The sequence below is a fragment of the Protopterus annectens genome, chromosome 2.part0 (assembly GCF_019279795.1).
Source record: "Protopterus annectens isolate FY-2018-M chromosome 2.part0, PAN1.0, whole genome shotgun sequence".
Lineage (NCBI taxonomy): Eukaryota > Metazoa > Chordata > Ceratodontiformes > Protopteridae > Protopterus > Protopterus annectens.
The window spans coordinates 1,114,038,907-1,114,066,506 of record NC_056728.1 but is presented as its reverse complement, the minus strand read 5'-3'; the positions used below and the strand labels follow the sequence as shown (position 1 = coordinate 1,114,066,506).

At 43.3% G+C, this 27,600-nt stretch overlaps 1 protein-coding gene across 2 annotated transcripts in view; it reads right to left on the bottom strand.

Moving 5' to 3' along the window:
* SGMS2 (sphingomyelin synthase 2) overlaps positions 1-27,600 on the bottom strand; it is a 784,514-nt gene that overhangs the window by 667,478 nt on the left and 89,436 nt on the right. The window contains exon 2 of one of the 2 annotated variants that reach the window (XM_044061313.1): positions 115-252. The exons of the other annotated variant lie outside the window; for it this stretch is intronic. The gene's annotated coding sequence lies outside the window, so the exon portion shown is untranslated. The remainder of the gene's footprint in view (positions 1-114; positions 253-27,600) is intronic. 2 annotated transcript variants of the gene reach the window in all.

The following is a 27,600-nucleotide window of genomic DNA, read 5'->3' as shown; positions in this document are numbered from 1 at the left end:
GTGAGGGGGACAGAACTTATTCATTCATTTACAGAAAAATATTGGAAAAGCTACCACAATGTTGGTGTTTACTAGCTAAAAGGAGAAATAACTGGTCTTGGGAGAACTCAGTACCTCAGAGTCCAGACACGCCTTGTTGGTCCAAAAGCGGTGACAACACTACATGGAATGCAGTTGGCACTAGTTTCAATCTCCAGACAACAGTCTGTGGTTTCTTTTCCTGTTCAGTTGTAAAATCTGGAACACTCCAACCTTAGAGACGTGGAATTCAGAAAAGAAAAGCAAAATAAATCAAAAAGGTGTAGAAAACTACCAAAAAACTAGCAAAACATATTTTTTGTTCAAAAAGTAGTTGACAAAAGTTACGTACTTACCATAACGTTTCATTTGAGTTGTTGCTTTTCATTTGTCTTCAACCATCCCTCCCCTCCCTCCTTCCCCCCCTGCCCTGTACTCTACTAACTGTAGACTGACCATCTGAAACTTCATCTTAGCAACGGACCGGTTCAGGGTAGTAAGATCCAGAATGGGTCTTAAGTCCCCTGTTTTCTTTGGCACCCAAAAAAAACCCTGGAATAAATGCCTGATCTGGATTGGTCTGGGGGACGGGGTGGAGGACTCATTTTTTTGAGCAACCTGGTTATTTTTAAGGCTACCATGTCCCACTTACCAGGTGGAACATCTGGGAGGTTTCTCTTCGGAGAGGGAGGATGAAGGAACGGGATGGAATAACCTCTGGATATGATTTGCAGCACCCTAGGATCATTCATGATGGACTCCAGGCTGTTGGGTGCAGGGAGAGATACCCCCCCGACTGCCTCCAGAGAAGAGCAGTTGGGCAATCTTTCAGGATTGCTGAAAGGGTCTGTCCGAGAACAAATCTTGAGACCCCTGATTCCTCAGACCCCCTCCGCCATGTGGGCAGCATCTGTCAGTTCCCCCTCTGCCACCGGGGGAAGACTGATCCTGAGCATCCTGGGAAAAGCCCTGAGACTTATAAAACCACAACTTCTTGACCCCATGCTAATTCCTAGAAAAGGACAGTTGTGAAATAGAGAAGTGGATCCTAACAGCAGACAAGGTCTTCTGGTCTTTCTCGCTCTGGGTAAGAGTGTCACAAATTTGCCAAACAAAGTGGACCCGTCAAAGGGAGCATTCGTGAATGATAATGACACCAAGAAGGGTTCCAAAAAAACACAAAGCCAGATCCAGGAATGCTGCCTAATGGCCACGCCTGTCCCGGCCATCCTAGAGACACCCTCCGTCACATGAGAAAGAAGCCTCATGGACATGTTCGAAACAGCAGTTAGGGTGGCCAGACGGGAATAGAACACCTTTTTTGCCTCTGCCGACATGGACTCTGGGGCAGACTCAAACTTCCTTAACCAGGGCCCCTGTAGTCTGGTGACATGGGCCAAATAGTTCAGCACACACAGGGCAAAGGTGGCTAAAGCATACAGCTGTTTCCCAAAGCGGTCCATCGCCCTAGACTCCCTGTCTGGAGGATGGACAGAAGGCCTCTCCTGGGTCAGGTCCTTCTCATTGGCCACGCAACCACCACAGCATCAACTGGGGAACCCTTGGGCCAATGGGGCCTGTCCAAAGGAGCACTAAGAACCTTGTCCAGCCACTTTGGAATGAGCTCAGCCATGTCCGGTTCCCTCTATGTCCTACTAGAAATAAGATCCACCAAAGGATCTGCAGGGGGGACACCCAAAATGTAGAAGGTCTTGTGCCAAACATCTCCAGGAATACATACTCATCGGGGTTGGGTTTGATGGAAGATCACCCAACTCTCTGGTGCAGAATATCCATTATGTCCCCAATAGAGTCATCATCAGGAAGTGATTGTGATGAACCCTCCCCTTCATCCAAATCTGTATCTTTCGTGAGAGGTTCCAGTGGGAATATAAGACCCTCCTCTTGCATGTATGCTTCAGAGGCACCTCCTTGGGGGAAGCTCTGGGGAGGACTTGGAAGCTTCTGGGAATTCCTGAAGAGGAACCTCTTGGGGCGGTCCAAAAAACAGGCTGTTCCTGAGGGGGTAGGATGCAAGACTCCAGCACAGAAACAGGAGGAGCCAGGGAGGAATCCAAGGAAGAAAGTGTCAAGGCTCTCGAAGGAGCCAAAAGGACCCTCTCCACCACCTCAAATGCTGAAGATGAGCAGACCCCAAATGGCAGTGCAGCTAGAGCCAAAACTGTCTGCACCAAAGCCTCCCGGATCACTGTCCTCAGCGCCGAAGGGGGAGTCAAAACAGAGATTCACAGCTGCAAAGCTCCAAGGGGAAGGGACAGCTCTGAAAGCCTCACAGCAGACGCTAAAGCTATGGCTCTGACAGTCAGTCAGATTAGAAGACATCAGAGCCAAACCGCTCAAGGTAGCTGTCAGCATATATGTACAAAGGACCATCGGCGCTGACAACTCAACACTAGGAAACGGCTCTGAAGCCAAAGGTCAGACTGGAGAAGGAGATATTGGGAGGAAATCAGACTGCATGCGCACAAATCCAGAGACTGACGGAGTGGGCAAGACTCCAAAGTTGAATCTGGGCCAGAAGGAACTTCATCATCATCCTGTCCACCTCGGCTTCAGAAAGGCTTCGAGTGGACCGGACAGAGGAAGTTACCGACCCTGGCCTGGAAAGGTGCTGAGGAGAGGCAGGAGACCTAGATCGGGAAACTCTCCGGCTTCAGAGAAAAATGAGGTAATTGAAGCAGAGGAAAACCCTGGCTCAGTTCAGTTCTAGGGTTGGCGGAAGATTCAGCAGAGAAAGACCAGTCAGGAGACCTTTTCTTAGGCTGATTCCGCTCCTTATCCTTCACCCACTCTCTTTCCGCAGGCTTCTTGGTGGGAGTTTCAGGCCTCCGAGGAGGGAGCTAAAAGGCCCTTTAAAATAGGCGTGTTCCTCCTGTCCATAAGCGCACGGGGGTTGAAGCCTGCGCAAATCAAGCAGGAGGAATTAAGGTGGAGAACCCTCCAAACACACCACACACAGAGTGTGGGCATCAGATGGAGGAATCTTCTGCCCACACTCAGTACACTTCTTGAACCCTGGCTTAGGTGCATCAGCCGTGGGGACAAGAAGCAGACACACACACACTCACTCTCACTCTCCACACAAGATTTTTTTTTTTTTACTGAAAACACAGGGTTATGAAGGTTTGGAAGACAGGACAATAGAAAGACAGCGAGAAGAAAAAAAACACAAGAAAAAACATACTCGGTGACTATAAACCCCCCCCCCCCCAGAGGTGCTTAGACAAATAGCGATCCGTGCTGTTCAAAACGAGCGGCAAATGAGATCTGAGGGAAGGAGGGAGGGCAGGGCATTATGGGTAGGGGAGGAGCTTGGATTTTGGCTCTGATACCGTAGTATACCATGCCGGATCCGAATTCCCATAGGTTGAAGACCAAATGAAAAACAACAATTTCAGATCTTCACTTAAATAACCTGAGAACATATTGCTCAACCTTTTAGAGTAAGAAATCTGGACAAAGCCATGAATAATGGGGGGACAAAGGCCCAAACACAGGGACAATTTTAAATATTGTTCTTAAAAAGTGATAGAGTAACAGGTTTTGCATTAGTATGAATTTTTCTGAAGGGTATGAAATCTGAATTTTAAATGCCTGTCATTATTTTCTGACTTCAATTCACAATGATTTGCTAGTGAAAAACACAATTTTATGAGAAAAAAGGCAAAAATATGAGGCAAAAATCTAGACATTCTGTGAAAAACTGCACAGTTGAGAGGTATAAGGTCCTATGACTATTTTGGCAGTTTCTGTAAACAATGTGCAAAAGCACACACTAAAATACACATTTACCTTTCTCCAGCGTTTACTAAAGCAAAGCTGCACTCAGCTTTCTATAAACAAATTAGATCTACAGAAACAGACTGCATCAAAGAGATAAAATGTAAACGTGGCCTAGCAAAAAACATGGTTCAAAATAGTTGTACCTGTAGTATTAACAGTTACTCAGCAGTAAGCCATTTTGTTTGTCAATGTGCTATGACTTGTCTATATACAACAGACAAAAGACTATGTGCTGTGTTGCAGAATGCACATGGGGGAGGGGGGCATGGAAGAATGGAGTACAAATCTGTCTTCAGCGCTGGAGTTACATATTCCTGGTGCAAACTACTTCAGCACCACAACTTCAGTACCACAACAGAAAGGTCATTTTAATGCTTTTACAAGCTGGGTAGCCATTGCATTGCTTTGCTGCCACTTTAAATGTAAACTGATTCTGGACGTCCCTTGAAAATGAAACAAGGAATATCAAATTATGGCTTTCAGGTGATTCAGCACTTTGTCATGTGGTGAAAACACCCAGTTCTGTCTCACAACAGCATAATTTAGGAGATAAATTCTCAGAATGTTGCGTCAATGCTAAAATCCTAAACCTGTAGTCTACTACTTAATTTACCACTCTTGAAAATACCTGGTTTCTGATCACACATTAAGGAATATTACTGCACATTTAGCACCTGGTCTAATAATATAATTGAGATAACTGGCATTAAGTAATATTAGGCTATGCGGCACTTTTCATCTGATGATGTCACCAGCTTCTGCAGTTTACTTCCTTCCACAACAATTAAAAGTAATGAATGGCTCATACAAGCAACAGTTACTGCCTTTCACTCTCGCAAAACTCTGAAATGCCTTTATCTTGGCAGAGAAATAGCTATGAGACCTCCCAAAGGAAATAATTAATGGCTAAAGTACTTTAGATATTCTACTAAAATGGACATTTTGCTGCCCACAAGCATGTTAAACACATTATGAGACTGCAAGACAATGCTTTTTACAATAAACAGGCAATATGAATAATACTCACCAACTCTTTGAGACAACACAGAACTGAAATTAATGGTATTGCAAGACAAAAGATGATCACAAATGGTAATAAACTTAAAAGTACTTTATTTGTGGGAATACTACAATAAATACAGCTTTTCATACCCACAAATAAATTAACTGCATGTAAAACATACATTATAAAATTAACAATGTAGTTTACACAATTCAATCCAATGCATGAAGCATGTCCACGCCTCTTGTAGTATTAAACACTTACTGCGTATTAGTATTAATTCCCAGGGAGGTCCAGAAGGGGAAAGAAAATCACAGTAAAATCATCAGAGAAGTGGAAATTACATTTAAAAAGACTTGTGCCATGGCACTTGTGTAACGTACCGAGTTCTATGGTCTGTGTATTTAGACAGGTAGGGGTTCTGTTCTCACTGCAGTCAACTGGAGGTGTGTGTGTGTGTGTGTGTGTGTGTGTCTCTATCTAGTCAGAGGAGCTATAACTGTGTATCCAGCAGTTACCACTCCAATCCCACTGACTACCAATATTTTAAATAAGTAGGGTTGGTGTAATGGTTAAGGTGTTTACCTTACAGAAACAAGGTACAGAGTTTGATTTTTCACCTTTGAAAGGGAAATTGGCTAGGCTTAAAATGGCCCACAAGGGCAGCTAGCTTAGTACTTAGCTATGAGCTATGAACTTATGAACCAATAGTTGTTTTTTTTCCTGTAGTCAATAACATGACAACTTCAAATATCACAACTCACACAAGCTTAATTAACAGAAAATGTTATCAGCATGTCTGCGTTGAAAATAGATTCATTATCACCTGTAACATGATGTTGTATAATAAGAAGTTATGTACCTACCATAACGTTCCATGTTAGTTGTCTTCTCGCCTTCTTTCTTGCTTGATGGGTTCAGCCGATCCTCGGCTCACAAATCACTGATAAGCTCGAGAGTCACTTTTACCAGCTCGAGGCAGCCCCATATCCCATGATGCAAGGCGTAATTACCCAGATCTCGTTTGATGAGCTAGGCCCAGCTAATAGCACCAAGCAAAAAAGTCCACTTCCCAAAGGAAGAAAGAAAACTTACAGGATGGAAGAAGGACCAGGTCTGAAAGGTCTTCAGCATAATAATTTCTTATAACAAGGTCTGTCCAGGCCAGGGGAAGGAGGGAGGGTCGCAAGAAAGAAGGCGAGAAGACAACTAACATGGAACGCGTTATGGTAAGAACATAACTTCTAATGTTAAGTTGTCAATCTCGCTTCATTCTTGCTTGATGGGACCGCGTCCTAGCACCTCTATCCTGGGTGGCTCAATGGAACAAACTCTTGAGGACTGTAGAGCCAAAACTGGCTCTGTGCCTGGAAGCCAAGTCCAATTTGTAATGTGAAACAAAAGTGTGAGGAGTAGCCCAAGTGGCGCTGCACAAATAGTGTCTAAAGGCAGTCTGTCTTGAAGGCTGTAGAAGTAGCTAAGCTCCTGGTTGAATGTGCTTTAGGTTTTGAGCACAGCTGTTTTCTAATTTCATAAACAATGGAAATCAGAGATGACTGAAAGCCATCTGGATAGTGATACTTTAGAAACAGGAAGTCCTTTTTTATTATCTGCATAGGAAACAAAGTTGATCAGATTTTCTAAATTGTTTTGTTCTGTCCAAATAATATCTAAGTTGACGGTGGACATCAAGATAATGCAGCTTTTGTTCAGCTCTGTCTGAATAGTTTGGGAAAAATACAGGAGATCAATGGATTGATTTAGGTTGGTCTTTGAGGCTATTTTAGGTAAAAAGGTTGGATTAGTTCTCAAAGATACTCTGTCCTTGTGAAAAACCAAATAGGGGTCGAAGCCGAGTGCATGAAGTTCAGAAACTCTCCTGGCTGATGTAATAGCTACTAGAAAGAGAGTTTCCCATGATAGAAATTTTAATGAACAGGAAGCAGCTGGCTCGAAGGAGAAGAATCAAGGATGTCAGCACTAAATTTAGGTCCCAAGGAGGAGGAGGATTTCTGATAGGAGGCTTTAGTAGGAAAATTCCTTTCAAGAAGGCTTTGCAAAGCCTATGGGACATGATGGCAGACTCTGAAATGCCCACATGAAAGTTAGATATAGCTGCCAATTGAACTTTGAGAGTGGAAGAAGATGAACCTGCATGAAAATCTCAGCTAAGAAATCCAGGACTGCCTGAACAGGGGCAGTGAAAGGATCTAATTCTTGGCCTTGAGCCCAATAGGAGAAATGTTTCCACTTACTAAGATAAATCCTCCTGGTGGAAGATTTATGAAGCTATTAAAATATCTCTAACTGGGTGAGATATTTGAGGAAGCCTGGCTAAGGTAGGAACTGGAGGAACCAAGCTGTGAGGTTCAGAGAAGGGAGGGACCGATGCAGCTGACCCGATTGATGAATCAGAAGATCTGGCACTGGGTCCAGATGCCAAGGTTGCTCCAACAGGTGATGATGGAGGAAGGGGAACCAAACTTGTCGAGGCCAATAAGGAGCAATGAGAATCAATAAGGCTCTCAAAGCGGTAGCTTTCTGGATCACTTGTGAGATTAGTGGAAATGGAGGGAATGCATACAGAAGTCCCTGGGGCCAATCCTGGGTCAGAGCGTCTCTGGGGATGGCCTGGCAATGGAAGAGACAGAAGAAGTCTGGACATTTGCTGTTTTGGGGAGTAGCAAAAGGTCGCAGCATGGCTGACCCCATTTGAGAAAAATCTCTTCCGCTATAGATTGCTTCAGAGACCACTCGTGAGGCATGAGGATAGCCCTGCTCAACTTGTCCGCTACAATGTTGGACTTCCCAGGGATATGCGTTGCTATCAGAAACCGATGAGAAGAAATCGCCCATTGCCACAGTCTGAGTGCTTCTCGACACAAGGGATAGGACCTGGTTCCGCCCTGTTTGTTGATATACCAAACTACAGACATATTGTCCGTCCGACATATTGTGTGGACTGCTATTGTCCCTACGGGAAGAAAGTCTTGAAGGGCTTGCAACGCTAAAAGCACTGCTCTCATCTCTAGGACATTTATGTGCAGATGGTATTCGAGCGGCTGCCATATGCCCTGAACCATCCTGCCCTGATAATGCCCCCACCCGATCAGGGAGGCATCCGTGGTGACAGTGGCTATCGGGGATGGGGAACAAAGTATCTGCCTTGGTGAAGCTGAGGAGATGACATCCACCACAGAAGATGATCTTTGCATGTCTGTGTCACCATAATCTGGTGTGGGACATCGGAAGTTGCTGGTATGACCATTGTGTGAAGAGCATCCACTGAAGGATTCTCATGTAGAATCGAGCTAATGGAAGAAGAGTAATGGCCGCAGCCATGAGGCCTCAATACTTTTAGAACTAACCTGGTTTGTACTCTCTTGTTGCTGTAGAATGATCCTGACTAGTTTCTGAATGTCTGTTATTCTTTGATCTGTTAGGGTAGCTGACATCCGAACAGTGTTTAAGTTTGCCTATGAAGGTAATAGACTGACAAGGCGATAAGGATGACTTTTCGCAATTGATTGAGATGCCCAAATGAGAACAAAGATTTATTGTGTAGTCTCTGGCCATTAGAAGAAGATGCTTGGTGGGAGCTGTGAGGAGCCAGTCGTCCAAATATGGAAACACCTGGAATCCTTGACGTCTCAGGTGAGAAGCTACCACTGCCATGCATTTGGTAAACACTCTGGGGCTGTGGTGAGTCCAAAGGGCAGGGCTCTGAATTGGAAATGACTGGACCCCAGCCTGAAGCGGAGGAATCTTCTGGAGCATCTGTTCATTTTGATATGATAGTACGCATCCTGAAGATCTATAGAGCACATCCAGTTGTCCTTCTGTAAGAAGGGCAGGATGGACTGAAGAGTGACCATTCGGAATCTTGTCTTCCTGACAGACTTGTTGAGTCTACTGAGATCCAATATTGGTCTCCAGTCTCCCTGTTTTTTGGGGACCAAAAGAACCTGGAATAGATTCCGGATCCTGAATGGTCTGTTGTAACTGGCTGAATTGCTCTTTTGCAGCAGCTTTGAAATTTCTAACTCTGCAATTTCCCTTTGACCGGGTGGAACATCTGGAAGGGAATTTGATTGGAAAGGACTTTCCTCGAAAGGAATTATGTAACCCTTGGATATGATGGACTGTACCCATCTGTCTTGAGTTAGGGAATGCCAGGCTTCTGGGTACAGTGACAATCTTCCCCGACTGCCTCCAAGGAGGGACAGTCGGGCAACATCTCAGGGATGCTGAAAGGGCTTGTCGGAGAGGCTCTCTGTTTCCCTGGTTTTGGACCCCTCTGCCTCTAGGCGGCGTCTGTTGTTGTTCCCCCTCTGCCTCTAGGGGTAAACTGACCACGTGAATCAGGCGTGACTCCTTGGGATTGTTTAGAACCACATTTTTCCACCTTTCTGGCCTTTGGGGTAAGGTCTAGAAGGAGTGGAAAAACGGACTCCTACAGCAGACAGAGTCTTGCCATCCTGCTCGCACCTAGTCAAGGTTTCCTTCACCTGAGGGCCAAACAAAGATGATCCATCAAAGGGAGAATTAGTGAAAGACGCCTTAAAGGGATCTGCAAAATCACATAGTCGCATCCAGGCATGGCGTCTAAGGCGACACCTGTCCCTGCGGCTCTACTCGCTCCATCAGCAGCATATGATATTAGGCGCATGGAGGAGTTAGCTATAGAATTCAGGGTTCCTAGCTGCGCGCAATTTTTCTTGAGCTCCTGCAGCTGTAGGATCCTTCAACATGTCACCCAGCTTCCTTGATCAAGTCCCTCTGGAGTCTGGTGAAATGGCATAGGTAGTTCAGCGACGCATAGCAAAGGTCGCTGAGGAAAACATCCGCTTCCGCACCTGTCCATGGACCTAGATTCCTTGTTAGGAGGATGGACAGGCACTGAAGGATCAGCTAGTTCCTTCTTGGTGGCAGCAGCTACCACCATAGCATCCACAGTAACTCCTTTGGTCAGAAATTGCTTGTCACAGTTGGTGCAGTGATAAATTTTGAAGGTCTCCTGGGGACTGGGTCCACTGAGTCAGGAGCCGCCCAGGCCTTTGCAATAACCTGCATGAGGGGTCAAAGGCGGAGACACCCAGGAGGTGGAGGGCCGAGATCCAAACGCCTCTAGATACACAGATTCATCCTCAGAGGGATTGTTGGCTGGCCAGTTTCCCTCTGTTTGAGGAGTTCTAGAATGTCTGAGAAGGAGACATCTTCAGAAGGGGATCTAGGGAACCCTCTGACTCATCTAAATCTGTGTCAGAGGTGACAGACTCAGGTGAGTCTACATGTTTCTTCTTACACTTCCTCTTCCTAGGAGGATCTCCCAAATCAGGAGAATCCTCGGAAGAGGATGATATACGCAATAGGGAAACCAGAGGAGGAGGATCTCTGGGTCCTGTAGCAAGAGACGTGGCAGAGAAGTCAACCTGAGGCACTATAGAGGGAGGAGCTACGGAGCAGACTGCTGAGTTGAACCAGTGGCCAACACACTCTTCATGACCTCGAATGCTCCCTCCCAGGCAGGTCCAAAGAACCCTGCTCAAGAACTAGGAACTCCAGGGACCACCAAAGAGAAGTCTCCGAGGCAGATGTCGGAGCCGAACTCACCAGGCCGAGGCTCCAAGAGGAAGAGCGGGTTCGACAAGGGTCCGATGCCACTCACCCCTCGGAGGAGACCATGGAAGTCCGACCACCGAGATTCTAAGGAAGGTCTCAAGAGGAGATAAGAGTAGAGGCTGAAGGAACAGAAGGGGTACCTGTCCTCCAGCCGTACCACAGTAACCATTCCGAAGACTCCAACTCAAGCTCTGGGGTAGAGTTGAAGGAGGAACTGTAGGACAGGTGTGGACCAACAGTCGACTGTTGAGTCGGACTATGTAGCATTTGGGCCAGTGCCTGTGACTTAAGTAATCTGCTGACCACTCTCTCTAAGTCATGATCTGAAAGTCTGGATGACCTAGAAGATCGGCTCCTATGGCTCCGTTCAGACAGCAGGTGAAGCCGAGCCGAATGCGGAGCTCCAAGGATGGTGACCTCGACCTCTTCCTGGAATGAGCCATCGGAACCGATGAAACTATAGACCCTGTCGGAGCCGACAACTCGGGCCGACAGGAAGCTCGATACCTCGGCTCCAGCCGAGCCGATACAGCCAAAGTAGCGGTGTCGGAGCCGATCGGGCCGACACCGATGCCTAACCACATGGTGGTCGGAACCGATCGGGCCGACACGGCGTCGATGAATCGCACCGATAGCCATCGGTTTTAAGCCAGAATCGGCTCCAGCGGGCGATCTCGACTCAGAAGCTGGAGTCGAGGCCGCAGGCTTAGACACAGAAGCCTGGGCCTTGGAAGATTTGGCAGATTTAGATGGAGCAGTTAAGGGAAGCCCTCAGGCTTAAAACCCCTAAATGAGTTTGTTTCTTCTTTCCTGCAGGACTCTCTGGCTGAAGGAATGACATATAGCACAAGAGTCCTGCAGGTGAAGAGGTCCCAGGCAATACAGGCAAGAAGTGTGACCGTCTGTCAGAGACATCTTCTGACAGCACGAGTCACACTTCTTGAAGCCTGAGACCTTTGACATGGTGAAAGACATTTTCACACACACCAGTCAAGTTAAATTAAATTAAATATACCAAAAGGTATAAGTAGACAAACACACACACACACCCTAACAGGGGGAAATAAGTTTAAACTAAATTAAAACTAATGAATCTAGTTAGCTTGTAAATTTCTGTCAGAAAATCTTTAAAATTAACACAAAACTAAAAATTTAAAGGGTTTGGAAGGGCCAAGGCCTAAAATATCAAGTATTTTAATCACTTACCAGGAGCTGGATAAAGGAGGAAAGCGATAAGCGAGATCCACTACACTTGCATCATGGGATATGGGGCTGCCTCGAGCTGGTAAAAGTGACTCTCGAGCTTAGCAAGTTATTAGACTGATCTAACCCATCAAGCAAGAATGAAGGCGAGATTGACAACTTAACATCAATATAATAACATTAATCAATGAAAAATTGTGCTGTGTTGTAATTTATATAGATTTAACTTCAGCATATGATAAGGCCACACACAAATCACTGATCAATAGCTTAGAACAACTAGGTATTGATTTACTAAAGAGAGATAGCTGCATGGCTTACAAATTGGACAAGGCAAGTATCATACAGCAGTTGGACAGGTGAAATTTAGGGTTACAGTCAGGGTGTCCCACCAGCCCTACCCTAGGCCCATACTTGTTTAGATTGTATCATTTAGATCTATCTTTTTTCATCTGAGGTGCTCTACAGTCTGTATGCAGATGACTTGAAAATGGGTAAACTGCTAACATGCATTTCAAACAGGGCATGCCTGCAAAAGAACTTGACTAAACCAACCATTTGGGTACTGGAGAAAAAATATGATGATAAATACATCAAAGCAAAGCACATGAGATTTGGGAGACATAAACTGAAAGGTGAATATTTAATACAGTACACAGTGATTGAAGCTGTGGATTCATTTAAGGACCTGGGTATACAGGTAGATCCAGCTTTGAGTTTTTCTAATCATATCAACCAATTGGTTAATTATAGCTATGGAACTATAGGTTGTATAACGATGTATAAAATCTAGGAAATCAGAAATGATGAAGTCATCGTTTGTTAGTTACATTAGACCTAAACTAGAGTATGGAAAACAACATGGAAAACTTATAAGAAAACAAGCATGAATAAACTGGTAAGAGTACAGTGGAAATATACCATGGATGGGATATCCAAGGATGTAAAAAAAATAATGAAATTATGAAAGACTAAAATATCTGAACTTGCACAGTGTCTTACGTAGATATACAAGAGGAGACCTTATTCATAATTATAGGGCATTTAGAGACAACTACCACTGGGAATGTCTGGGGTTATCAAAAATTCAATAGAGAACCATCAGACAATCTATGCAAAAGATTCTATAGAAATGAGAAGTGTATTAATTGGTTCTGAGAGAGTAGCTTTTGCATGGAACAGACTACCAAATTAAATTAAAGCAAGTACTAGTTTAGATATGTTTAAAAACAGCCTGGATACCTGCTATGGGAACCAAATGGGAACAAACGTTTTGGTAAATTGGCAATCTAGAAGTGCGTTATTGGCAGTGCTTGAAATATTTGCATGTATGTAATTCTGACACTTAGTAATCTATGGGGACCATTTAGATTTGGTTTCACACTAAATGTGCTGGCTATAAAAATGGGACATAACAGAGTTACCAAAAGTGGTTACTGATCACTTTAATGGCACAGACGTCTTATTCTGTATAAGATGCATCATACAGCAAACACTGTGGACTTTCAAATTATTTGACTGATTCTGATGTTGAAGTCATGTCTTTTTTGTGAGACAAAGGCTAAAAGGTTTAAGTACTTGTGCTTCACTGTGAAATAAAATAAATTTCAAAGTTCTGAATCTTATGGAAAATAAAGTGAATAGTCGATATATTTTACAATTTCACTCTTTTCTACAATACTTAACTCAAGCCTGTGTTGAAATATTAGTTCATTTATTCATGCTCTGGATTGCACTTAAAGAGGGTGGAAGGCAAACAATTTCATTGATGATGAGAGAGTTGTTCATAACACAATGCACGTGAACACTCACAAACCACATGTGTATTTAGGGCAAATTAGAGGCTTGCCAACTCACCCAGCATGTCTGTAAGATATGAGAAGAAACCAGAGAACCAGTTGAAAACCCACACAGACACTCTGAGGATAAGGAGACTCAACCATACTAGAGAACCAAGTGCTGTAAGGCAGTGAATGGTAACCAATCTGTGGCCTGTACGCCACAAATATCCTTCTTATTCTAGCTCTCCTGATGCAGCCAATGTAGACATATAGCACAGCTTAATATTTAATGGAATAAGGCAGACAGACAAATGATCACTTCAACTTTAAAACTGTTGGAAGGAAAACGCACACACTCAGATGAAACATCATATTACAGTTACTATAACTCCATAATCTAGATCAAATGGAACATTATATTAAAGTTACTATAACTCTATAATCTAAAAGTTACTTATCCACCCTATCATATAGAACACTGTGAACTTTCAGCTATTTTTAGCAAGGATTAGTCAGCTGTCCCAGTGTCATGTGAACACTGTTGGGGGTAGGGGTCAGTCAGTACTCTCACTCTGTACTCCTCTTGGCCTATATGCATTTGAAATGAATACATGTTGCAAGTGGCACCACTGGAAAATTGCAACCTATTCAATACTATTCTATTTCAGGAAATGCAGATTCTATAGTGTCTATGTCATCTGGAACATTCCTTTCATTTTCTATTAATTGGTAATGTATAGGTTTTTCATTTTATCTGCTAGCCTTTCATTTGGATAGGACTGGGCTTGTATCCTTGCTGTGCCGCACCTTTTCTGTTTAGAACAAAACAACACTCTGCACCTGACTGGGTTTTACATTTGTCTGATAACAGTATGTAGTATTTTCTATTACTTGCATTAAGTACCAGGATTGATACTGTATCTCTACAACTGGAACTCACACACAACCCACAGGGGAAACAAATCTGGATGCCTTGTGGCAAAGAACTCTCCTAAAATTCAAGCTGCAGAGATGAGATGAGTAGAGCATGTTACTAGGATACTGTCTGAATCACAGCCTTTATAACTAGTTGAAAGGAACTGTTTGAGACTACTCAGAATGGATGAAGTCTTTTTAATGATGAGAATTATGGTAGGAATGCTACAGGGATATAGCACCTGTGGGAAAAAAATCATGAATTACAGTAGATTAGGATTATCAGCAGTGGAAGTGTTATATAACAAATGCATATATGTGTGTGTGTGTGATGGTCATGATGGGGTTGGGGTGCAAGGGACAATGTTGAGTTGCATCAGCCTTGGATGTGGGTCAGAACAGCCACAGTGGTTTGTTCTAGGATACTGCACAGTGTTGTGAATATGTGCTACCTTTTACATGATTTTTGAACCAAACAAAGCCATTAGAATGTCTTTTCTTTGGACTGGTAATTAATAAAACACATTCACAAAATGTCCTTTCATGAACTTCTGTTGATGCTTTCTAGTAGGACACTATTTGCCTACAGCTGGATTCCTGTCAACTATTTGTGTCCTTTCTGAGTTTCAGCATTTAATGATCAGTCCATGACATATACTTCTTTTCATTATGTAATGACTATTCACAAATATCAAGTGACTCCAGTGGCACAGAGAGATAAAGCCCTGAATACAGCAAAGGCAACCCGGCTAAGATTAGCAGATCAGGCATTTGAAGGAGCAGCAGGGAGGAAGGTGGTGATGGTCACATGGGAATTCCCTTTGATGTTCCTGGCAGAGGCTGGAGTCATACAGGGGATGGCGTTGTCTAAGAGGGGATGGGGAAGCACTGCATTTCGTTTTGTGAATGGATGGTGAGACATCACATGCTCCCATCACATGCTGCCACCAAATCACAAAACTACATAACCAAAGGAAGCAGGTGGAAACTACGGATAGACGTTAAAGAAAATTCCCCCAGTAGATGTAAGACAGCACCTCCCCCATGATGTGTTTAGGATTCACATTGGTCCTAGCTGGAATTCAGTGACAGTCTGGGGTAGAGGAAGACTGGTAGACCCGATATTGGACATGGGGTACTGGGGATGGCTATTAGAATAAAGCAGGGGAAGAAGTATCCCAAAAAAACAACAGACTGTGGTACAGCAAGTAATACAAGTACAGCACAAAGCAGCTCCAAGAACTTAAATGGATAGACATCATATGGGCATGTACCCATAGCAACACAAGATGATGTAGATGACAAGGAAAGTACACACAGTACAGATGGAAATTATAATTTCTATGAAATCTGATCATTCTGATGCTTGATAATTACACCAACACATTCAGTGACAACATCCTGCACATTGACTGTGTCGCCTCAGTCAGAATTACTTTATTTCTCAGATACAGTTCTTAATTTATGCTAGACATACTTAATGTACTAAATGGAAACTTCATTTAACCTATTGTTATGCTGCTCAGGTTTAAGCACTTTAACAAAGATGGATTGCATCAATTGAAGAACACTCAGTTTATAGTAACCAGCTGTCCAAAAAAGAAATGAACTGCATGAGATCAGTCCCTATATTCTTGACATCTATTTCCTTATTCTTTTTAATTCCATAGTCTCCTGAAGAAATCTATTACATTCCCTGCAAAAGTCACCCTTTCTGACAGAAGTCACCACCTCACCAAAGTATCTCATTGGTGCCTCTTTATCTAATTGCCAGCCTTTTGCTTTATCTTTCCAGTGTATAAGCCACATCAAGGATGTACGATGCACGCTAAAGTAACATTACCACAGACTAGTGGCAATCATTCTGAACCAGGTACTGTCTGCATCTGTCTCTGTTGAAGTGGTGATCAGCACCTATGGATCCACTGCAAATTCAGTCAATTCCCATTCCAGCCTTCTCATCATAGGAAGGATACAGGACTTCCATCACTGCTTTTGGGAGGTGCATGTGCACTTCCATGCAAGCACAACCTCCTGATTAAGTAGTTCACCACTTATGCTGCACAGAGCTTGCCAGACTCATAATGCTGCTTACTGTAGTAAGCCTCGGCTGCCTCCCTTCCTCTAGGCTGGCTGACTAGATGTTGGCTACTCACTTCCACCACCCCAGCCCCTCCAGCTCCTATGCCACTAATAGCACATGGGATACCTAGGATGCACGAACCTCCAAAGGGAAACCCTAAAAGGGCTGTCGCACTGCAAAATGAAGAATGGTGAAACCCTAAAAGGTTTGTAGGTTTTTTAGGTTCTCTTTTTTTGCAAATGTCTAGGATGCAATTATATTTACCCCTCTGCATCACAGGGCAGCAGCTGCTCTGTCTCAGTTTTGTCTTCTGGTTTCTTAGATAAGTCACTGAGAATCAGTTACTACTGTGACTCTGAAATATCACAAATCCTCATATAAACCTAGGGTCTTCCTTACTGTTTTAGACATAAGATAAATAAATAAGAGTAACTGCATGCGTGATAGATCCTGGGGGATTCAGTTAAGTACATCCTTTCTGTAGAATACCTAACCCTCACGTTGAACTGTTGCTTTATAGAGTAAAGAGATACTAAGGGGATAGGATGATACGCATATACACGGGGAGGAGAACTGGAAAGGAAAAAACGTAATTTATAATCACCTTGACCTTTCTATGCTTCATGACCACTGCTAGGTACAGTGAGCACTGTATCAATAAAAATTTGTTCCATACATTTTATTTGCATAGCCAATACCCCTTTCTTGTTGATGTGGTCCATTTTTTTTCAGTATCTGTTCATGGAACTAGACTACCTAAATTACTGGTGACTCATCAGGTAGCAGCACACTGTGGGTTCTTTTCTCACAGCAGCTACCTGGCAGTTCCTTGGTTTCATGTTCCAGTAAAAACTGTGCAGTACAGCATAAGGGAACTGTTACATTTCTGTGGTGCTGTCCTTTTGATGAGACAATAAACATTGGTCCCACCTGCTTTGTGGGCGATAGCTCAGGTGAACAGAAAACATTCCACTACATATATCAAAAAGAGTAGGGGAAAGTCCGCCAGTGCTTTTTAGGTAGATTACTGAGTGAGATAACAGATATTACAAAAAAAAAAAAGTTTCTGTAAGAGAGAATATTTTGAGAGAAAATGAAAAGTATTTTTTGAAAATTAGCACGAGTTGATTTCATTGTCTATAGATTTCCTAAATGAGAGATGGGAGTCACTCAAGGAGTTTATAGAGCAACTGAAGGAATAGACAGGAAAAAGGTATAGATTGGTAGACCAGAGTTTGAGAGGAAATCAGCAGGACTTGTTGACAGCAGAAGATAGGTTGATAAAGCAGATTTCTGGGGGTTAAGTCTGTGGTGCAAGATTTATAAAATAAGACTGAAAATGTGCCTGATTACACAGTAAATGAGGAATTTTTAAGTTACTCCAGCTAGCCCACAGTACCCTGCATTAAAGGCTTAGACAACAGTAACTTGATTGGGCCATTTCCAAAATTCCATATTACGTGTCAGAAAATATAACTATGGCCCCAAAAGAGATACCAGACTCATGTGCACCTTATTACATCAGGCTGTATATGCATGATAATACTGTTATAGAGCCAATGCACAGAAGGGAACTTTTATTTCCCCATGACATCTCTCTCAACTGTCTAGATTTTTTGCCTAATATTTTTAGTTTGTTCCTCTTAAAATGTACTGTTTTCTGGCAAATCACTGAAGACTGAAGTTACTAAGTGATGAAATACATTTCAGTTTCAGAGTTTGTATCCTTCAGAAAATGCATGATAACACAAATCATGTTATTCTAGCAACTTTCTAAGTTTATAAGAGCAATATTTAAAATATATCCCTATTTTTGGGTCTCCGTTCCCCCATTACTTTATGCTTTATCCAGATTTCTTGTGATAAGCGATTAAGAGGTATGCATGACTTTGACTAAGCTGGAATTGACCCAGACTGTCACTCGTATCAAGTACACTGCATGAAATTAGGGGTGTAATGGCAGTACAAAAGAAAGGAAAAAATCCTAGCCCTTTAAAGGTTTATGAATCGGGGTTTACAGATGGAGGACAGACAGGAAACATTCATAGATAACTTCACTAAGTGCGAACAATGTGGTGGCCAAGGGAGGTGTTCCCCTCTCTTGGAAGCAAGCTACTGTTGCTGTAACTCCTAAGCACGGAAATGGCTCCTGTCAGGTTGGTTCTTAAAAACAAAAACAGTCAGTGTGATGGCCTGAATGTTCGAGTGTTGAATCCCCAGGTAAAAAAGGAGATCCTGATTAGGCTCCAGTATTCATGGAGGATAACGAACATGAGACTATAGAAAGGGGAACCACACTTGCAGAGGCCAGTAGGGGCCAATGAGGATTACTGAGCTCTTCAGCCTTCTTGCCTTCTGCAAAAATCTTGGAACCAGGGAAGAGGAAAAGCATAAAGGAGACCTGAGGTCCAAGCATGAAGAACAGCATATCTCGGTGACTCCCTTGACGTGGGATCAGAGCGAAGTACTTGCTGCACCTGTTATTGAGAGGGCTGACAAATAAGTCGCAGCAAGGTTGGCTGCAATGCCTGAAGATCATATTCACTACCAACTGATTGAGAGACCACTTGAGAGGCATCAGATTGGTTCTGCTTAGTCTGTCCTCAAACATGTTGGTTTTGCCTGGAATGTGCATTGCAATTAGAAAGTGGTCTGATTAGATCACCCATTTTCAAACCCTCATGGCCTCTCTACAAAGGCGATAAGATTGAGTTCCTCTTTGCTTGCTGATATACCACACTACAGACCTGTTGTCGGTCTGAACTGCAACAGAACCCAAGGGAAATGCATCTTGAAATGCCTGTTATGCTAAAAGGACTGCTCTCATCTCTAAAACATTGATATGGAAGCTGGTATCTTGGGGGGACCACATGCCTTAGACAGTTCTTCCCAAGAAATGCCCCCCAGTTCAGTTAACTGTTCTTCCCAAGAAATGTCCCCCACTTCAGTTGAGAAGCGTCTATGGTCACTGTGGCTACTGGGTTCGGTAGATAAAATGGTCTGGCCAGAAAGAGATCATCAGACTGTATCCACCTGCAAATGTGTTGCTTGTAAATCGGGGTTACTTACTTGAAAAGTCAGAGGTTAATACAGAATGAACCACTGTAAAGCTAGAAACCACTGGAGAAGTATAAAGAAGCATGCAAGGAGTAGTAGTATTACGGCAGCTGACATCGACCCAAGTGCTTAAAGCACTAATCTTGTTGGAGGAGATGGATGAGAAAGGATAGCCTGAAACTAGTTTCTGATGGAAGTAACGCGGTGGCGAGGTAAAGATGCCATCTGTGTTGTTGTGTCCAAAACTGTCCTGAAAAATTCCAGGCTCTGATTTGGTGCAAGTTTTGATTTGGCATGATTTACCGTAATGCCCAAAGTGTTGCACATCTGGAGCAAATAGTCCATGCTATGTTGTAGTTGATGCGTGGAGGGACGGTGAAAAGCCAGATGTCTAGATATGGAAACATAATCCCTTCAGTCTCAAGTGAGCTGTGACTACTGCCATGCATTTGGTAAACACCCTGGGGTCTGTGGTGAGTCCAAAGGGCAGAGCTCTGAATTGGTAATGACTAGCTCCAAGCCGAAAGCAAAGATGTCTTCTGGATTGCATGTCTATTTTGATGTGATAGTACACATCCTGAAGATCTATAAAGCACATCCAATCATCCTTGTGTAGAATGTAGAAAGCCACAGAAAACCTCCCATTAGCATCCTAATCAACCGTTCCCTAAAAGAATGTGCAGTTCCCCAAATTTGGAAACAGGCATATATCACTCCTCTCCACAAAGGGGGCAACAACGTCACTAACTTTCGTCCCATAGCCATCCTGTCCCCCATTTCGAAAATCCTAGAAAAATGTGTTCAACTTCAACTCCTTCCTCATCTCCTAGACAATCACCTTATAACTCCCACACAACATGGCTTCAGACCTAACCACAGCACAATGACTGCCCTCCTCTCCTTCCTAGAAATGGTAAATAGAGCTCGTGATTCTGGCCTAATTGTTTCTAAATTGCTACTAGACCTCTCCAAAGCCTTTGATACCATCTCACATAGCCTGCTCATTACTAAACTCTCAGAACTTAACCTTTCTTCTTCCTCCTTGAATTGGTTCTCCAGTTACCTATCCAATCGAAATCAAGCAGTAAAATGGAAAAAAAACTACCTCCTCATTTCTTAGTACCCCCGCAGGTGTTCTACAAGGCTCCATTCTCGGTCCTGTTCTCTTCAACATATTTATAAATGACTTTCACAAATCACATCCTTTCTCAAACATCATCCAATATGCAGATGATTCAACAATCATTTGCTCAGCCACCTCTATCACTACACTTCAAAAACTAACTCAGGATGCTTTCTCTACAACAGAGCAATGGATGTTAAAAAAACCACCTTGCTCTTAATGCCTCCAAGACCAAACTAATGATTTTTACTCCTTCTAAAGCTACTTCTCTCAATATGAATACATTTTCAATCACTAGCCAAAATAACTCACCCCTAGAATTGGTGTCAGACACCAAACTACTAGGGGTACAAATTGACAACCAACTTAAATTTACCTCTCACCTACAAAAAAACATCAAAAAGACCCATCAAAAACTTGGTATGCTTTATAGACAAAATGCATACCTTACCTCTGCCACTAGAACAACTCTCGCTACATCCTTCCTTATCCCTCCCTTCTCTATGGCGCCCACTCCTAACTAATCTTCAATCCTCTCTCAAAAACAACTTTCCTCTTGCTACAATAAAATTGCAAAATTAAGCCACTAGCCACAAGTCTTCCACCCACCACTGTTTTTCCCTCCAGAAACTAAAATGGCTAGAGCTTCCTAATCAACTAACTTACACACAACTAACTCTAGCCCACAAGCTTATTCTTAATCCCTCCCTCTGTCCTTCCCTATCTTCTGCTTTTAATATGCACCTACCCAATAGAGTATTAAGATCAAACAATCAAAACCTACTCAAAGTACATAAACCTACTCATCCCCCAGGCAAAAACCTTCTATCCTTCAACCTAGCTCGCCTCTGGAACTCCCTTCCCCCACTCATCCGCACCACCTCTAATCACGCTGCTTTCACAAAATCCCTTCATACACACCTGACATCACATTGGGAATGCTCCTGCTCCCACCCTACATAACCTACTCTTCACCTACTCTCATCCCTTCATGCTCTGCTCACATCTTTAAATCAACCAGACAAGTCCATAGAAATGATTAGACTCCATATCCTTCCTCTTCCCCCACTTCATCAGGTCATTGTACCTCCTCTTCCATTCTAGTAACCTGTTCTCTTAACTACTCTGCATAAATGGATAAGTTCATGCTAAATAGTTAATTCATTTTTCTGCAATGTATTTAAATGTACACTTGCTGTACTACTTGATATTGCTTTATTTTTTACCTGTTGTACCTATTGTTAAACTTTGTTTGTATCTAAGAATGTATGTTCGTAAGTATGAAAAATGTATTTTTTGGAGCTTTTCTCCCCAGGACTCCATTGAAAACGGGTTCATTATGGCCCAATGGACTATCCTGGTAAACCAACTACAATAAATAAATAAATAAAATGGCAGGATGGACTGAACTGTGGCCATTAAGAACATTGCTTTCTTTACATACTGGTTCACTTTTCTTAGATCCAAATGGTTTGAGGTCCCTGTTTTCTTTAGCACTAAAAAGAAGAGTGAATAAGTTCTGAATCCTATCTGGTCAGGTGCGACTTTCTGAATGACTCTTTTTCTAGCAGCTTTTGTATTTCTTATGCTGTAGCCTTCTTCTGACTCGGTAGAATGTTGAGAAATTTATTCCTTTGATAATGAGGAAGAAGGGAAAATGGCATGTAATAATCTCCGGATGTTACAGGATGGACTGAACCATGACCATTCAGAACTTTGTTTTTTTTACATATTGATTCAAACTGCTTGGATGCAAAATGGGTTTGAGGTCCCCTGTTTTCTTTGGCATTAAAAAGAAGTGTGAATAAGTTCTGAATCCTATCTGGTCAGGTGGGACTTTCTGGATGACTTTTTCTAGCAGCTTTTGTATTTCTTGTGCTGCAGCCTTCCTCTGACTGGATGGAATGACTGGAAGTTTCTTCCTTTGACAATGAGGAAGAAGGGAAAATGGTATGTAATAATCTCCGGATATTATTCTTAGCACCCATAAATCTCTTGTGATGTTTGTCCAGGCATCTAGAGGCAAAGAGAAACTACCCCCGACTGCCTCCAGAGTTGGACAGTCTGGCAGCACTTCAGGAGTGCTGATAGGGCTGGTTTGAAAAAGAATCTCTAAAGCCCTGGTTCTGCAGGCCTCCTCTACCGATAGGGCAATGTTTACCACTAAAATTTTCCCCTCTGCCTCTGGAAGAATTGTCCCCATGCGCATACTGGAAAGGTCCCTGAGATTTACGGAACCACAGTTTCTTACCACCTCTCTGGTTCCTACAAAACCTACAGTTCAGGTATAGAAAACTTGATCCCCTCAGCAGTCAGGGTCTTTCCTTATTGTTTGCTGTGGATAAGCATATCTTTTACTGATGGCCTGAACAAGGAAATGCCATCAAATGGGGAGTTAACAAAAGATGTCTTAAAGTGCTATGCACAGTCGCACAGCTACATCCTTATGGCGATACCTGAACTGGCTGCTCATGAGGTCCCTTCAGTTGTGTGAGAGATTAACCTCATCGAAGCATGTGAAATAGATAAAAGTGGCCAGTTGAGAAGAAATCCTTTTGAAATCCTCAGCAGACATGGAGTATTTGATAGTTCTTTACTCAAATCTCTCTGAAGCCTAGTAAAGTGTGCCAGGTAATTAAGCAACCTCAGAATGAAAGTAGCTGAGGTGAACAGTCACTTTTCGAATTTGTCCAACGTACTGGACTCCCTGCTAAGTGGATGGACAGAAGAGCTTTGTTCTGCTAGCTCTTTCTTTGTGGCTGCTGTCACCACAATAGCATCAACTGGGATTCCTTTGCTCCAGTGGGGTCTGTCTGCAGGTGGGCCTAAAAACTTTTCAGGGCACTTGTGGATAGGCTCGACAGATCGATAAGCTCATCTGCTAGGGGGAGGGGTTACCCAAGACATAGATAGGCCAGAACCAAAAGCCTCCAAGAACAATTCTTCAGGGGAGGGAGTTTGGGATGACCAACCACCCTTCTGCTTTAGGATCCCTAGAATATCTCCAAAGGAGATGTCATCCAGTGGTGATCTGGGGATCCCTCTCCATCAAAATCAGTGTCTTCCATGACAGAATCCATGAAGGAGTCTCAGTGCCTCCTCTTATAGATTCTCTTTTGAGGAATCTCTCTTGTGGGGTGTTCTGGAGAGGTGTCAGAAGAGAGTGGATGTTCCTCTACTGGAAATGGCTGGAGACTAATTGGAACTGGCTGTCCCTGTGGAACAGGCCCAACCAATTCAGAGCCCGAAACCAATGAAAGAAAAGGGGAAGGATCCGAAACATGAGAAGACAGTTCTCCCTGGAAAGAAAAAAACATTTCCACCACCCTGAAGGCCTAGAGACTAGGAGAAGCCCCGATCCACTCCCTCGGAGCTGAAGCTTCCAAAGAAGGTAGATCTAGGCCATCCCCAGATGTGAGCCTCGAGAGGAGAATTGAATCCGAAATATGTAGGGCCAAAGCTCTGAGGGCAAGGGGTGGATCTGTCAAAACTGGAGCCAAACCTACCTCCGTGGAGCCGATGCCAGCACTCTGGCTCAGAGACCTGTTCTGATCAGAGATTAGCGAAGCAGAACCAGTCAGGAAAACAGATGGAGTGGAGGAGGTAACTTTCCTTGGATCTAACACTGAGCCTCTCGGGGGATCTCAGATCCTGGGGATCTAAAACCACTGGATGGATCAGAGAGGGAGAAATAATACTCTTAGATGTGACAGGCATACTTATGGATCTGACAGGGGACGGAGCTTCTAAGACTCCCATCTGGATCTGAGCTCTGAGAAATTTTCACATCATCCTATCCACATCTGCTTCTGAAAGCTTCTAGAGGAAGTGGTGCATTGGGGAGGGGGGCCTGGCATGCTTCTTAGGTGGAGACGTTGAGCAGGCAAGGTGGGAAAAATTGGTTTCAAAACAAATTCGGGTGTGATATTCCTAAAGGAAGTACCCGGCTTCAGATCCGATGACTTAGGATCTGAGGGGGGAGCTGGAGGGCTAATTGTGATTACTATCACAGCTAAAACCTTAGGATCCTAAGATCCTAAGATGGGAGATAGAAAATTCACCACAATGATCACTTCTGTGGCTCTGCTCGACAGGGGCACAGGAAAATCATTTTCTTGGGTGGCAAATGTCAGGGTACCGTTTGGCTAGGCTTATAAAGGCCCTAGGGCCAATAGCCTAGTACCTACCTATGAACCTATGAACTTCAGATCTGAATATTGATGTCTTCAGATCCAGGGAAGTTGGATCCGAGAGTCTCCTGTCTTTGTCAATGGCTCCGACGAAGACCTAAGGGACTTTGAAGGAGAACGTTTACAGTGCTCCAAAGGAGCAGACTTGCTTAGTTTGGAAGGTGTTGAACCTCTGTAGTGGAAGAAGGGGGAAGAAGACCCCTTAAAATAAGTTTGTTTGTTCTGTCTGCCAGGGACCTAGGTTCAAAGGTAGAGCAGATTCTACATGCTGTGTCCAAGTGCCCAGCCCCCAAACAGTAAACACACTCTTTGTGGGCATCCGACTTTGGGATCTTATGCCCATAAGAAGTGCGTTTTTTAAACCCTGTAGGTTTATTCAACACAATGGCAGTAAAGGAGGATAGAGACTGAAAAGGGAAGAAAACAACATTAAAGTTTAGATATATATTAGTAAAAAAAGGGAAAAATACAACATTAAAGTTTAGATATATATTAGTAAAAAAGGGAAAAATACAAGAAAGGACTACCACCTATGGTATAAGCAAAAAAAAAATAGCCTAAGGTTAAAGGGTATAGAAAGAGAAAAGAATACCATAGGTTCATAGGTGTGTACTAGGCTAATGGCTCTGGAGCCTTTACAACCCTAGCCCATAGGATTACCCTCGCATTGTGCCACCCAACCTTAGTTCCCTGTGCCTCTGCCGAGTAGAGCCACCCAGGGTTTATTTTCTATTTCCCATCCACTCATCAAGATTTCTCTTGAAGAGGGCCAGTGAGGTGCTCTACTTGACATGTATGGGAAGTCTATTCCAGAGCATTTGCAGTCTCTCAGTTATTAACCTGTCCCTTCAGCATGTTTTGTTGATTGTGGTAATGTGGTTGAGGTCTCTGGAGTGTGTGGTGCAGAAGGATTGGGATTTCTTTAGAGGTATCATTTCTAACACAGCTGCGTCAGACATCGCTTTGTAAGTCAAGGAGAGATCGCCTCTAAGTAAGCGATATCACACAGAGAATAGTTGGCAGTTTTCTGAGTCTGTCCATATAGGACAAGTGTTTCAGGCCTAGGATCCTCTTTGTGAGGTACTTTTGTGGCCTCTCCAGTAGTTGCAGGTGTCTAGTGAGGTACATGCCAAATGAGGCACTGTACCCGATGATTGGCCTAATGAGGGAAGACCAGAGGGAGACAATGACCTCTTTCTTCCTGGATGCAAACCCCTTAGTAATGAGATGTGCCACATAGAAGGACTTTCTGACCAAAGTGGCAATTTGGTGGTCAAAAGAGAGGTTGCTGTCAACCTGTGTTCCCAGATCTCTTACAGCTCTTTCTGTGTTCAGTGGACTACCATCGATGTGGTAATTCAAGGGAGCTGTTTTTTTCCCAAAGGAGGATGACAACACATTTTTTGGCATTGAGCTTAAGTGGTTGGTCTCAGTGAGGCCTTTCTGTAGGATGTCAACATCACTTGGGGAGTTAATAATAGCTCCCAACTTGCAATCATCTGCAAACGTTGTCAGCCAGAGTTCCTTTGTGTTGGCATGGAGTTCAGAGGAGTAGATACCAAACAGGAGAGGACCAAGGACCAAACCCTGTGGGACTCCACTCATGACTGGTAATAGAAAAAATACTGCAAAACAGTACAGAAAAAAGTAAAAGTCTCCAACGACAAGCAACAACTAGAGGGAGGAAAAAATATAGAAACAAGATTTTTATTTAACTCACAGAAATAACCCAGATGAATTAATTTAAAAGTGGAAACTACATCTGTTTGCAAAGGCGGCAAAGAAGATCTGAGACAATAGGGATGGAGTAGGGCATTGTGGGTAGACGGATGAGTTAGAGAGTCGGATCAGAAGTCTGGTAAATGTGGCAGAGTTGGATCCGATAATCAGATCTGGACAAATAAGTGAAGAAAAATGAAAAGGACAACATCAGATGTGGGGGTATATTTCAGACTTTGTGCAGGGGATACAAATAGACAGATGATTTATTCTCTACATATTGCTTCATGCTGCAACGGATGTGTCCATTTCCCCCCAGTTAAAGCTCTGACAGACAATCAAAAAGCAAATTACTAAATTTGCTTGGGGTGGGGAGAGTCCTAGGATAACATGGGATGTACTAACCCCCCACCTATAGGTTCATAGGATGTTAGGGTGGGGAGCATCCTAGGATAACATGGGATGTACTAACCCCCCACCTATAGGTTCCTAGGATGTTACTAGGCTATTGACTTGAGGGTGTTTACAAGCCTGGCCATTAAATCCCAATATAATACTAGATGAGAGATATTGTCTATGCCCAAGGTGTTTCTAGCAAGGACTACCCATGTCCAGGAGAGAAGCCGGGGCAATCCCCGGCAGAAATTTATGTTCTCACTTCCAGTTGTCCAGGTTGTGCTTAAACAGGGTCATGGAGGTGATATGGATTAGACACCTATTTTAGAGGACTGGCAACCTCTGAGAGATGTATCTCTCTCTGCAGCAGGTTCTATTTATGTCACAGGCTAGACTGAGGTCCCCGGAATGGGTGACTCTAGTCCCATTTGACTTATGGATGTGTAGAATTTCCATTAGATTTGGGTGAGAGATAGCCCTGTAAACTAGACACAAGTCGCATCTAAGTAGTCTATACATTACTGAGTACAGTGACAGCGACTTTGGTCTGTCTGTATAAGACATGTGATCGAGACCCTGAATTTTCTTAGTTAGAAATCTTGGAAGTCTCTCAAGTTGCTGCAGGTGTCTGATACAGTACATACTAAAGAGAGCATTATATTCAATAATAGGCCTGATGAGGGACA